This window comes from Triticum dicoccoides, chromosome 3A, assembly GCF_002162155.2.
Source record: "Triticum dicoccoides isolate Atlit2015 ecotype Zavitan chromosome 3A, WEW_v2.0, whole genome shotgun sequence".
In the NCBI taxonomy this organism is placed as follows: domain Eukaryota; kingdom Viridiplantae; phylum Streptophyta; class Magnoliopsida; order Poales; family Poaceae; genus Triticum; species Triticum dicoccoides.
Window position 1 is genome coordinate 631,042,204 of NC_041384.1, and position 13,773 is coordinate 631,055,976.

The window sequence follows — 13,773 nt, forward strand, 5'->3', positions numbered from 1 at the left end:
AAGGTATTGTCTTGGGGCATAAAATTTCTAAAAGAGGTATTGAAGTTGACAAAGCTAAAGTTGATGCTATTGAAAAGATGCCGTGTCCCAAGGACATCAAAGGTATAAGAAGTTTCGTTGGTCATGCCGGTTTTTATAGGAGGTTCATTAAGGACTTCACAAAAATTTCCCGGCCTCGACTAACCTATTACAAAAATATATTCCTTTTGTCTTTGATGATGATTGTGTAGAAGCATTTGAAATACTTAAGAAAGCCTTGATTTCTGCACCTATTGTTCAGCCACCCGATTGGAATTTACCCTTTGAAATCATGTGTGGTGCTAGTGATTGTGCTGTAAGTGCTGTTCTAGGACAAAGAGTTGATAAAAAATTAAATGTTATTCAATATGCTAGTAAAACTCTAGACAATGCCCAGAGAAATTATGCTACTACTGAAAAGGAATTCTTAGCAGTTGTATTTGCTTGTGATAAGTTCAGACCTTATATTGTTGATTCTGAAGTAACTATTCACACTGATCATGCTGCTATTAAATATCTTATGGAAAAGAAAGATGCTAAACCTAGACTTATTAGATGGGTTCTCTTGCTACAAGAATTTGATTTGCATATTATTGATAGAAAGGGAGTTGAGAATCCCGTTGCCGACAACCTGTCTAGGTTAGAGAATGTTCTTGATGACCCACTACCCATTGATGATAGCTTTCCTGATGAACAATTAGCTGTCATAAATGCTTCTCGCACTGCTCCATGGTATGCTGATTATGCTAATTACATTGTTGCTAAATTTATACCACCTAGTTTCACACACCAGCAAAAGAAAAAGTTTTTTCTATGATTTAAGACATTACTTCTGGGATGACCCACACCTTTATAAAGAAGGAGTAGATGGTGTTATTAGACGTTGTGTACCTGAGCATGAACAGGAACAGATCCTACGCAAGTGTCACTCCGAAGCTCATGGAGGACACCATGCTGGAGATAGAACTGCACATAAGGTATTGCAATCCGGTTTTTATTGGCTTACTCTCTTCAAGGATGCCCGTAAGTTTGTATTATCTTGTGATGAATGTCAAAGAATTGGTAATATTAGTAGACGTCAAGAAATGCCCTATGAATTATTCACTTGTTATTGAACCATTTGATGTTTCGGGCTTTGATTATATGGGACCTTTTCCTTCCTCTAATGGATACACACATATTTTAGTTGCTGTTGATTATGTTACTAAGTGGGTAGAAGCTATTCCAACTAGTAGTGCTGATCATAACACCTCTATTAAGATGCTTAAAGAAGTTATTTTTCCGAGGTTTGGAGTCCCTAGATATTTAATGACTGATGGTGGTTCACATTTTATTCATGGTGCCTTTCGTAAAATGCTTGCTAAGTATGATGTTAATCATAGAATTGCATCTCCATATCATCCACGGTCTAGTGGTCAAGTAGAACTTAGCAATAGAGAGCTTAAATAAATTTTGCAAAAGACTGTTAATAGATCTAGAAAGAATTGGTCCAAGAAACTTGATGATGCATTATGGGCTTATAAAACTGCATATAAAAATCCCATGGGTATGTCTCCATATAAAATGGTTTATGGAAAGGCATCTCACTTACCTCTTGAACTAGAACATAAGGCATATTGGGCCATTAAAGAGCTCAATTATGATTTCAAACTTGCCGGTGAGAAGAGGTTATTTGACATTAGCTCACTTGATGAATGGAGAACCCATGCCTATGAGAATGCCAAACTGTTTAAAGAAAAAGTTAAAAGATGGCATGATAAAAGGATACAAAAGCGCGAGTTTAATGTAGGTGATTATGTATTGCTATCAACTATCGTTTAAGATTTTTTGCAGGGAAACTTCTCTCTAAATGGGAAGATCCTTATATTATAGAGGAGGTCTATCGTTCCGGTGCGATAAAAATCAACAACTTCGAAGGCACAAATCCGAGGGTGGCGAACGGTCAAAGAATCAAACATTATATCTCAGGTAATCCTACAAATGTTGAAACTTATGTTATTGAAACCGTAACCCCGGAGGAATACATAAGGGACACTTTCCGAAATGTTTCAGACTCCGAAAAGGAATAGGTACGTGGTACGGTATGTAAACCGACTCCAAAACAATTCTAAAGGCAATTTTTCTCCATTTTGGAATATTTAAGAAAATAGGAAAATAAGAAGCAGTCCAGAAAGGACACGAGGCTTCCACGAGGGTGGAGGGCGCGCCCTACCCCCCTGGGCGTGCCCCCTGCCTCGTGGTCACCTCGTGTGCCCTTCGGACTCTGTTTTCTTGCACGATACTTCTTTTAGTCGGTAAAAATTCATTATATAACCTCCCGAAGGTTTTGACCTCCGTATCACGCAAAAATCTCCCGTTCTTGTTTCGAGCTGTTTCATGCTAGGGTTATCAAGGTCAAGCATCATGTCGTCTCCCTCCTTCCCGAACAATGAGGGCAACGATGCTTGGCTAATGAAGATAGAGCTGAAGAGAGAAGAACCCGGAGAGATCAACAAGGATGATGGGATCAAGAAGGCCATGGGGGATCAAGTTCCGGCAATAGCAGAAGAAGACATCCTTCAACCTCACCACAACCTCTTTACCCCAACGGAGATTGAAGCTTTCAAGATGATTGAGTTATCTCACATTCAAAACAAGTATCTCACAAGTGAAAATATTTTGTTGAAGGAGCATATCATCGCACTCAAGGGCATTATCCGCAAATTGGAGGATCTCTTACACTCGATGTGCGACTACCCATCATCACCAACACCTTCTTCACCAACAAAGAAGAACTGAGCCTCGTGTATGGGCACTCCCCTTGGCAACTGCCAAGCTTGGGGGAGTGCCCCGGTATCGTATCACCATCACTTTTAACTTTACCGTTTTTCTTAGTTCGATCCTTTTGATAATATCTTGATCTAGTAGAATAAAGTATTAGTATGATCTAGTTGTGAGTTTTGCTTTATGATCTTCCTATGTAATCGAATCCGTGAGCTATATATAATAAAGATTAGCGATGAGTCAAGGGCTTGATTATTTTGCTATGATCTTGAGGGAATAAAATAAAAGAGAAGAAATAGAAATAAATAAAGAGATCATATGGATCTTATGGAGAGTAGTGACTTCACATATAAAGAGTATGATGAATAAAAGTTGGTGAAAGTTGACAAACATAGTTTTGGTCATCGTTGCAATTAATAGGAAGTAATAAAGAAAGAGAGGTTTTCACATATAAATATACTATCTTGGACATCTTTTATGATTGTGAGCACTCAGTAAAGTATGATATGCTAAAGAGTTGACATTGGACAAGGAAGACAACGTAATGGGTTATGTTTTCTTACATCTGAGATAAATTATATTGTCATGGATCATCCAACATGTTGAGCTTGCCTTTCCCTCTCATGCTAGCCAATTTCTTTGCACCAAGTAGAGATACTACTTGTGCTTCCTAATATCCTTAAACCCAGTTTTGCCATGAGAGTCCACCATACCTACCTATGGATTGAGTAAGATCCATCAAGTAAGTTGTCATCGGTGCACACAATAAAAATTGCTCTCTAAATATGTATGGTCTATTAATGCGGAGAAAATAAGCTTTATACGATCTTGTGATGTGGAAGAAATAAAAGCGACTGACTGCATAATAAAGGTCCATATCACAAGTGACATTATAAAGTGACGTTCTTTTGCATTAAGATTTTGTGCATCCAACCATAAAAGCGCATGACAACCTCTGCTTCCCTCTACGAAGGGCCTATCTTTTACTTTTATATTCTACCTTATATAGGAGTCATGGTGATCTTCACATTTCCTTTTTATATTTTATCCTTTGGCAAGCACAATGTGTTGGAAAGATCCTGATAAATATAGCTAATTGGATGTGAGTTCTCATGAACTATTATTGTTGACATTATCCTTGAGGTAAAAAGTTGGGAGGCAAAACTATAAGCCCCTATCTTTCTCTGTGTCTGATTAAAACTTCATACCCATAAATATTGTGTGAGTGTTAGCAATTGTGAAAGACTAAATGATAGTTGAGTATGTGGACTTACTGAAAAGCTCTTATATTGACTCTTTCCTATGTTATGATAAATTGCAATTGCCTCAATGATTGAGATTAGAGTTTGTTGGTTATCAATGAAGTTTATGATTCATACTTGAAATTGTGATTGGATTGTTACTTTAGCATAAGAGATCATATGACAATATGTATATATATATGTGTGTGTGTGTGTATGTGTGTGTGTGTTGCTGTTCTAAGAATGATCATGATGCCCTCATGTCCATATTTTATTTTATCGACACCTCTTTCTCTAAACATGTGGACATATTTTTCGATATTGGCTTTCGCTTGAGGACAAGCGAGGTCTAAGCTTGGGGGAGTTGATACGTCCATTTTGCATCATGCTTTTATATCGATATTTATTGCATTATGGGATGTTATTACATGTTATGTCACAATACTTATGCCTATTCTCTCTTATTTTACAAGGTTTACATGAAGAGGGAGAATGTCGGCAGCTGGAATTCTGGGCTGGAAAAGGAGCAAATATTAGAGACCTATTCTGGATAGCTCCAAAAGTCCTGAAACTTCACGGAAGTCATTTTTGAAATTAATAAAAAATACTAAGTGAAGAAAGTACCAGAGGGGGGCCACACCTTGGCCTCCGGTGCCCATCTTCTGCTATATGAAGTCTTTTGCTCTGGAAAAAAGAATCATAAGCAAGCTTTCGGGAAGAAACTCCGCCGCCATGATGCGGAACCTTGGCGGAACCAATCTAGGGCTCTGGCAGAGCTGTTCTGCCGAGGCAACTTCCCTCCGGGAGGGGGAAATCATCACCAATGATCCTCTCATCGGGAGGGGGTTAATCTCCATCAACATCTTCACCAGCACCATCTCATCTCAAACCCTAGTTCATCTATTGTATCCAATCTTTGTATCCAAACCTCAGATTGGTACCTGTGGGTTGCTAGTAGTGTTGATTACTCCTTGTAGTTGATGCTAGTTGGTTTACTTGGTGGAAGATCATATGTTCAGATCCATTATGCATATTAATACCCCTCCGATTATGAACATGAATATGCTTTTTGAGTAGTTACGTTTGTTCCTGAGGACATGGGAGAAGTCTTGCTATAAGTAGTCATGTAAATTTGGTATTCGTTCGATATTTTGATGAGATGTATGTTGTCATCCCTCTAGTGGTGTCATGGAACGTCGACTACATGACACTTCACCATTGTTTGGGCCTAGAGGGAGGCATTGGGAAGTAATAAGTAGATGATGGGTTGCTAGAGTGATAGAAGCTTAAACCCTAGTTTATGCGTTGCTTTGTAAGGGGCTGATTTGGATCCATATGTTTCATGCTATGGTTAGGTTTACCTTAATACTTCTGTTGTAGTTGCGGATGCTTGCAATGGAGGTTAATCATAAGTGGGATGCTTGTCCAAGTAAGGCAGTACCCAAGCATCGGGCCATCCACATATCAAATTATCAAAGTACCGAACGCGAATCATATGAACGTGATGAAAACTAGCTTGACGATAATTCCCATGTATCCTCGGGAGCGCTTTCCTTCATATAAGAGTTTGTCCAGGCTTGTCCTTTGCTACAAAAAGGATTGGGCCATCTTGTTGCACATTATTTACTTTTATTACTTGCTACTCGTTACAAATTACCTTATCACAAAACTATCTGTTACCAATAATTTCAATGCTTGCAGAGAATACCTTATTGAAAACTGCTCATCATTTCCTTCTGCTCCTCGTTGTGTTCGACACTCTTACTTATTGAAAAGGCTATGATAGATCCCCTACACTTGTGGGTCATCATCTATTTTTGTTGAATCTCGATAGTAGTGATACACATATTCATAGTATTGAAGCCAAATGATATAAGTTTAACAATGATAGTGCAACTTATTTGTGGCACTACCGTTTCGGTCATATTGGTGTAAAGCGCATGAAGAAATCCATGCTGATGGGCTTTTGGAATCACTTGATGCTGGCGAACCATGCCTCATGGGCAACATGACTAAGACTCCGTTGTCCGGAACAATGGAACGAGCAACCGACTTATTGGAAATAATACATACTAATGTATGTGGTCCGATGAGTGTTGATGCTCGTGGCGGGTATCGTTATTTTCTGTCCTTCATAGATGATTTGAGCATATATGGGTATGTCTACTTGATGAAACATAAGTCTGAAACATTTGAAAAGTTCAAAGAATTTCAGAGTGAGGTGGAAAATCATCGTAACAAGAAAATTATGTTTCTACGATCTGATTGTGGAGGTGAATATTTGAGTTATGAGTTTGGTCTTCATTTGAAACAATGCAGAATAGTTTCGCAACTCACGCCACCTGGAACACCACAACGTAATGGTGTGTCTGAATGTCGTAACCGCACTTTATTAGATATGGTGCGATCTATGATGTCTCTGACTGATTTACCGCTATCGTTTTGGGGTTATGCTTTAGAGACGGCTGCATTCACATTAAATAGGGCACCATCGAAATCCGTTGAGACGACACCATATGAATTGTGGTTTGGCAAGAAACCCAAGTTGTCGTTTCTTAAAGTTTGGGGCTGCGATGCTTATGTGAAAAAGCTTCAACCTGATAAGCTCGAACCCAAATCGGAGAAATGTGTCTTAATAGGATACCCAAAGGAGACTATTGGGTACACCTTCTATCACAGATACGAAGGCAAGATATTCGTTGCTAAGAATGGATCCTTTCTAAAGAAGGAGTTTCTCTCGAAAGAAGTGAGTGGGAGGAAAGTAGAACTTGATGAGGTAACTGTACCTTCTCCCTTATTGGAAAGTAGTTCATCATAGAAATCTGTTCCAGTGATTCCTACACCAATTAGTGAGGAAGCTAATGATGATGATCATGAAACTTTTGATCAAGTTACTACTGAACCTCGTAGGTCAACCAGAGTAAGATCCACACCAGAGTGGTACGGTAATCCTGTTCTGGAGGTCATGTTACTTGACCATAAGGAACCTACGAATTATGAGGAAGCGATGATGAGCCCAGATTCCGCAAAATGGCTTGAGGCCATGAAATCTGAGATGGGATCCATGTATGAGAACCAAGTATGGACTTTGGTTGACTTGCCGGATGATCGGCAAGCCATAGAGAATAAATGGATCTTCAAGAAGAAGACTGACGCTGACGGTAATGTTACTATCTACAAAGCTCGACTTGTTGCGAAAGGTTTTCGACAAGTTCAAGGAGTTGACTACGATGAGACCCTCTCACCCGTAGCGATGCTTAAGTCCGTCTGAATCATGTTAGCTATTGCCGCATTTTATGATTATGAAGTTTGGCAAATGGATGTCAAAACTGCATTCCTTAATGGATATCTTAAAGAAGAGTTGTATATGATGCAACCAGAAGGTTTTGTCAATCCAAAAGATGCTAACAAAGTGTGCAAGCTCCAGCGATCCATTTATGGACTGGTGCAAGCATCTCGGAGTTGGAATGTACGCTTTGATAGTGTGATCAAGGAATATGGTTTTATACAGACTTTTGGAGAAGCCTGTATTTACAAGAAAGTGAGTGGGAGCTCAGTAGAATTTATGATATTATATGTGGATGACATATTGTTGATCAGAAATGACACTGAATTTCTGAATAGCATAAAAGGATACTTGAATAAGAATTTTTCAATGAAAGACCTCGGTGAAGCTGCTTATGTATTGGGCATCAAGATCTATAGAGATAGATCAAGATGCTTAATTGGACTTTCACAAAGCACATACCTTGATAAAGTTTTGAAGAAGTTCAAAATGGATCAAGCAAAGAAAGGGTTCTTGCCTGTGTTACAAGGTGTGAAGTTGAGTCAGACTCAATGCCCGACCACTGCAGAAGATAGAGAGAAAATGAAAGTCATTCCTTATGCCTCAGCTATAGGTTCTATCATGTATGCAATGTTGTGTACCAGACATGATGTGTGCCTTGCTATTAGTTTAGCAGGGAGGTATCAAAGTAATCCTGGAGTGGATCACTGGAGAATGGTCAAGAACATCTTGGAATGCCTGAAAAGGACTAAGGATATGTTTCTCATTTATGGAGGTGACAAAGAGCTTGTCATAAACGGTTACGTCGATGCAAGCTTTGACACTAATCCGGATGACTCTACGTCACAAACTGGATATGTATTTTTATTGAATGGTGGAGCTGTCAGTTGGTGCAGTTCTAAGCAGAGCGTCATGGCGGGATCTATGTGTGAAGCGGAATACATAGCTGCTTCGGAAGCAGCAAATGAAGGAGTCTGGATGAAGGAGTTCATATCCAATCTAGGTGTAATACCTAGTGCGTCGGGTCCAATGAAAATCTTTTGTGACAATACTGGTGCAATTGCCTTGGCAAAGGAATCTAGATTTCACAAGAGAACCAAGCACATCAAGAGACACTTCAATTCCATCTACGATCAAGTCAAGGAGGGAGACATAGAGATTTGCAAGATACATACGGATCTGAATGTTGCAGACCCATTGACTAAGCCTCTCTCACGAGCAAAACATGATTAACACCAAGGCTCCATGGGTGTTAGAATCATTACTATGTAATCTAGATTATTGACTCTAGTGCAAGTGGTAGACTGAAGGAAATATTCCCTAGAGGCAATAATAAAGTTGTTATTTATATTTCCTTATATCATGATAAATGTTTATTATTCATGCTAGAATTGTATTAACCAGAAACTTAGTACATGTGTGAAAACATAGACAAACAAAGTGTCTCTAGTATGCCTCTACTTTACTAGCTCGTTAATCAAAGATGGTTAAGTTTCCTAGCCATGGACATGTGTTGTCATTTGATGAATGAGATCACATCATTAGAGAATGATGTGATGGACTAGACCCATCCGTTAGCTTAGCACTATGATCGTTTAGTTTATTGCTATTGCTTTCTTCATGACTTATACATGTTCCTATGACTATGAGATTATGCAACTCCCGAATACCAGAGGAACACTTAGTGTGCTATCAAACATCACAACGTAACTGGGTGATTATAAAGACGCTCTACAGGTTTCTCCGATGGTGTTTGTTGAGTTGGCATACATCGAGATTAGGATTTGTCACTCCGTGTATCGGAGAGGTATCTCTAGGCCCTCTCGGTAATGCACATCACTATGAGCCTTTCAGGCAATGTGACTAATGAGTTAGTCACGGGATGATGCATTACGGAACGAGTAAAGAGACTTGTCGGTAACGAGATTGAACTAGGTATGATGATACCGATGATCGAATCTCGGGCAAGTAACATACCGAGGACAACGGAAACAACGTATGTTGTTGTGCGGTTTGACCGATAAAGATCTTCGTAGAATATGTAGGAACCAATATGAGCATCCAGGTTCCGCTATTGGTTATTGGCTGGAGATGTGTCTCGGTCATGTCTACATAGTTCTCGAACCCATAGGGTCCGCATGCTTAACGTTTGATGACGATTCGTATTATGAGTTTATGTGATTTGATGTACCAAAGGTTGTTCGGAGTCCCAGATGAGATCACGGACATGACGAGGAGTCTCGAAATGGTCGAGATATAAAGATTCATATATTGGAAGGCTACATTCGGACACTGGAATGGTTTGGGTCGTCTCGGATAAGTTTCGGAGTACCGAGGGTTATCGGAACCCCTCCCCCCGGGAAGTTATTGGGCCTCATGGGCCTAATGGTGGAAGAGAGGAGGCAGGCCAAGGTGTGGCGCGTGCCCCCCTAGCCCAAACCGAATTGGACTAGGGCTAGGGGGTCCAGCCCCCCTTTCCTTCTCTTCTTCCTCTCCTTTCCTTCTTCTCCTACTAGGACTAGGAAAGGGGGTAACTTCACCATAGACACAGAGAAGTTGATCTTTATCCATGTGCGGTGCCCCCCTCCACAGTTTTCCACCTCGGTCATATTGTCATAGTGCTTAGGCGAAGCCCTGTGTCGGTAACTTCATCATCATCGTAAACACACCGTTGTGCTGACGGGATGCTACCTCTTGAGCACTGCGTTGGTTTTCCCTTGAAGAGGAAAGGGTGATGCAGCAAAGTAGCGTAAGTATTTCCCTCGGTTTTTGAGAACCAAGGTATCAATCCAGTAGGAGGCCACACGCAAGTCCCTCATACCTACACAAATAAGAACCTCGCAGCCAACGCGATAAAGGGGTTGTCAATCCCTTCACGATCACTTACGAGAGTCAGATCTAATAGAGATGATAAGATAATATTTTTGGTATTTTTATGATAAAGATTAAAAGTAAAGATTGCAAAATAAAAGTTAATAGAAATAGCTTGTTGTCGGAAGAATAATATAATGGAGAATAGACCGGGGGCCATAGGTTTCACTGCTGGATTCTCTCAAGATAGCATAAGTATTACGGTGGGTGAACAAATTACTGTCGAGCAATTGATAGAAAAGCGAATAATTATGAGAATATCTAGCATGATCATGTATATATGCATCACGTCTATGACAAGTAGATCGACTCCTGCCTGCATCTACTACTATTACTCCATGCATCGACCACTATCCAACATGCATCTAGAGTATTAAGTTCATAAGAACAGAGTAACACATTAGGTAAGATGACATGATGTAGAGGGATAAACTCAAGCAATATGATATAAACCCCATATTTTTATCCTCGATGGCAACAATACAATACATGTCGTTTCCCTTTCTGTCACTCGGATCGAGCACCACAAGATTGAACCCAAAGCTAAGCACTTCTCCCATTGTAAGAAAGATCAATCTAGTAGGCCAAACCAAACTGATAATTCAAAGAGACTTGCAAAGATAACCAATCATACATAAAAGATTTCAAAGAAGAATCAAATATTGTTCATAGATAGACTTGATCATAAACCCACAATTCATCAGATCTCGACAAAGACACCGCAAAAAGAGTTACATCGAATAGATCCCCAAGAAGATCAAGGAGAACTTTTTATTGAGATCCAAAGAGAGAGAAGAAGCCATCTAGCTCATAACTATGGACTCGAAGGTCTGAAGTAAACTACTCACACATCATCGGAGGGGCCATGGAGTTGATGTAGAGGCCCTTCGTGATTGATGCCCCCTCCAGCGAAGCTCCGAAAAAGGCCCCAAGACGGGATCTCTTGGGTACAGAAGGTTGCGACGGTGGAAATAGGGTTTTGTGGTGCTCCTGGATGTTTTCAAGGTATATGAGTATATATAGGAGGAAGAAGTAGGTCGGTTGAGCCACGAGGGGGAGGGCGCGCCCAGGGGGGTAGGCGCGCCCCTGCCTCGTGGCCTCCTCGGTTGTTTCTTGACGTCCACTCCAAGTCCGCTGGATTACGTTTGTTCCAAAAATCATGCTCCTGAAGGTTTCATTCCGTTTGGACTCAGTTTGATATTCCTTTCCTGCAAAACACTAAAATAGGCAAAAAAAACAGCAATTTGCACTGGGCCTTGGGTTAATAGGTTAGTGCCAAAAATAATATAAAAGTGTATAATAAAGCCCAAACATCCAAAACAGAATATATAATAGCATGGAACAATAAAAAATTATAGATACATTGGAGACGTATCAAGCATCCCCAAGCTTAATTCCTGCTCGTCCTCAAGTAGGTAAATGATAAAAACAGAATTTCCGATGTGGAATGCTTTCTAGCATATTCTTCAATGTAATTTTCTTTATTGTGGCATGAATGTTCAGATCCGAAAGATTCAAGATAAAAGTTTAATGTTGACATAAAAATAATAATACTTCAAGCATGCTAACCAAGCAATCATGTCTTATCAAAATAACATAGCCAAAGAAAGCTTATCCTTACAAAATCATATAATTTGGCCATGCTTCATTTTCGTCACACAAAATGGTCTCATCATGCATAACCCCGATGACAAGCCAAGCAATTGTTTCATACTTAGTCTTTTCAAACTCTTTCAACTTTTACGCAATATATGAGCGTGAGCCATGGACATAGCACTATGGGTGGAATAGAATATAATGATTGAGGTTGTGTGAGAAGACAAAAAAGGAGAAATTCTCACATTGACGCGGCTAATCAATGGGCTATGGAGATGCCCACCGATTGATGTCAATGCAAGGAGTAGGGATTGCCATGCAACGGATGCACTAGAGCTATAAATATATGAAAGGTCATCAAAGAAACTAAGTGGGTGTGCATCCAACTTGCTTGCTCACGAAGACCTAGGGCATTTGAGGAAGCCCGTCATTGGAATATACAAGCCAAGTTCTATAATGAAAAATTCCCGGTAGTATATGAATGTGACAAAATAAGAGACTCTCTATCATGAAGATCATGGTGCTACTTTGAAGCACAAGTGTGGAAAAAGGATAGTAACATTGTCCCTTCTCTCTTTTTCTCTCATTTTTTATTTGGGCCTTCTTCTCTTTTTTTATGGCCTCTTTTTTCTCTTTTTTTTTCAATTTTTCGTCCGGAGTCTCACCCTGACTTGTGGGGGAATCATAGTTCTCCATCATCCTTTCCTCACTTGGGACAATGCTCTAATGATGATCATCACACTTTTATTTACTTACAACTCAAGAATTACAACTCGATACTTAGAACAAAATATGACTCTATGTGAATGCCTCCGGCGGTGTACCAGGATATGCAATGAATCAAGAGTGACATGTATGAAAAATTAAGCATGGTGGCTTTGCCACAAATACTATGTCAACTACATGATCATGCAAGGCAATATGACAATGATGATGCGTGTCATAATAAATGGAACGGTGGAAAGTTGCATGGCAATATATCTCGGAATGGCTATGGAAATGCCATAATAGGTAGGTATGGTTGCTGTTTTGAGGAAGATATAAGGAGGCTTATGTAACATCCCAAAATTCTAAATTTTGGAATGTTATAATAAATAGATAGATTTGATTGATTGTTTGATTGATTGTCTGAAAGTGAGTGAATTCAAAACTTTTTGAAAGTTAAATGAGAGGGAATAAAATGACTTTCCCAAACTTCCATATTTGCTTTCTGATCTCCATGAATTCAAATTATTTTCAAATACAAAACCCTTGAGCAAAGATGATATGACTTCTTCCATTTAAATTAAATGAAAGGGTATTTGAAAATAATTGAATTTCATTTGGAAATATTTCAATTCATAAACTTCATGCAGCTCAATGATTTTCATGAGAGAAGATAAAATGACTTCTTCAAATTATATGAAATATGAGTTGGGAGTTTCAAAGAATTAAATTCAAAGTTCTTTTGAATTTATTTTCAATTTGGAGTTATTTGAGTTTTATTCAAATTATTTTTCTCCAAAATAAAAATATATGGAAAATAGGGTAACATGATTCCCTACAATAGAAAATTGGAGAAAAATTAATTTGAAATCATTTTGGTTTTTTAAATGATTTTTGTTGGATTTTAATAGACCAGTAACACCCTTTGAATTATCTGAATTTGTGCGGATTTTATTTGGCATTATAAAAATGTCCATGTTGTAGAAAATCTCTTTCTGCAAATTTTGGTATATTATATGCCTATATAATTTTTTTTATTTCTATTTGTTTTATTCTATTTTGTTTGTCTCGAAAAAAATCTTTATTAAAAAAAATCTCTTTTCCGCCGACTGGGCCGGCCCAACACCCAACCGGGCCAGGCCAAGCCAGCCCAGCCGAGCCGTCCCTGAGCTCCCGCGGGACTCCTCCCGCACGCCAACCGCCGCCGCCATGGACGCTGTGCCGCCTCCGGCCTCCTCTGCCCCCTCCCCCACGCCACCTTGCCCCCCCTCCTATATATTCGGGCGCCCCGGG

At 39.5% G+C, this 13,773-nt stretch overlaps 1 pseudogene; it reads left to right on the forward strand.

Moving 5' to 3' along the window:
* Positions 1-553: 553 nt before the first annotated feature.
* The window catches only part of LOC119272381, a 161,579-nt pseudogene continuing 148,359 nt past the window's right edge, over positions 554-13,773 (forward strand).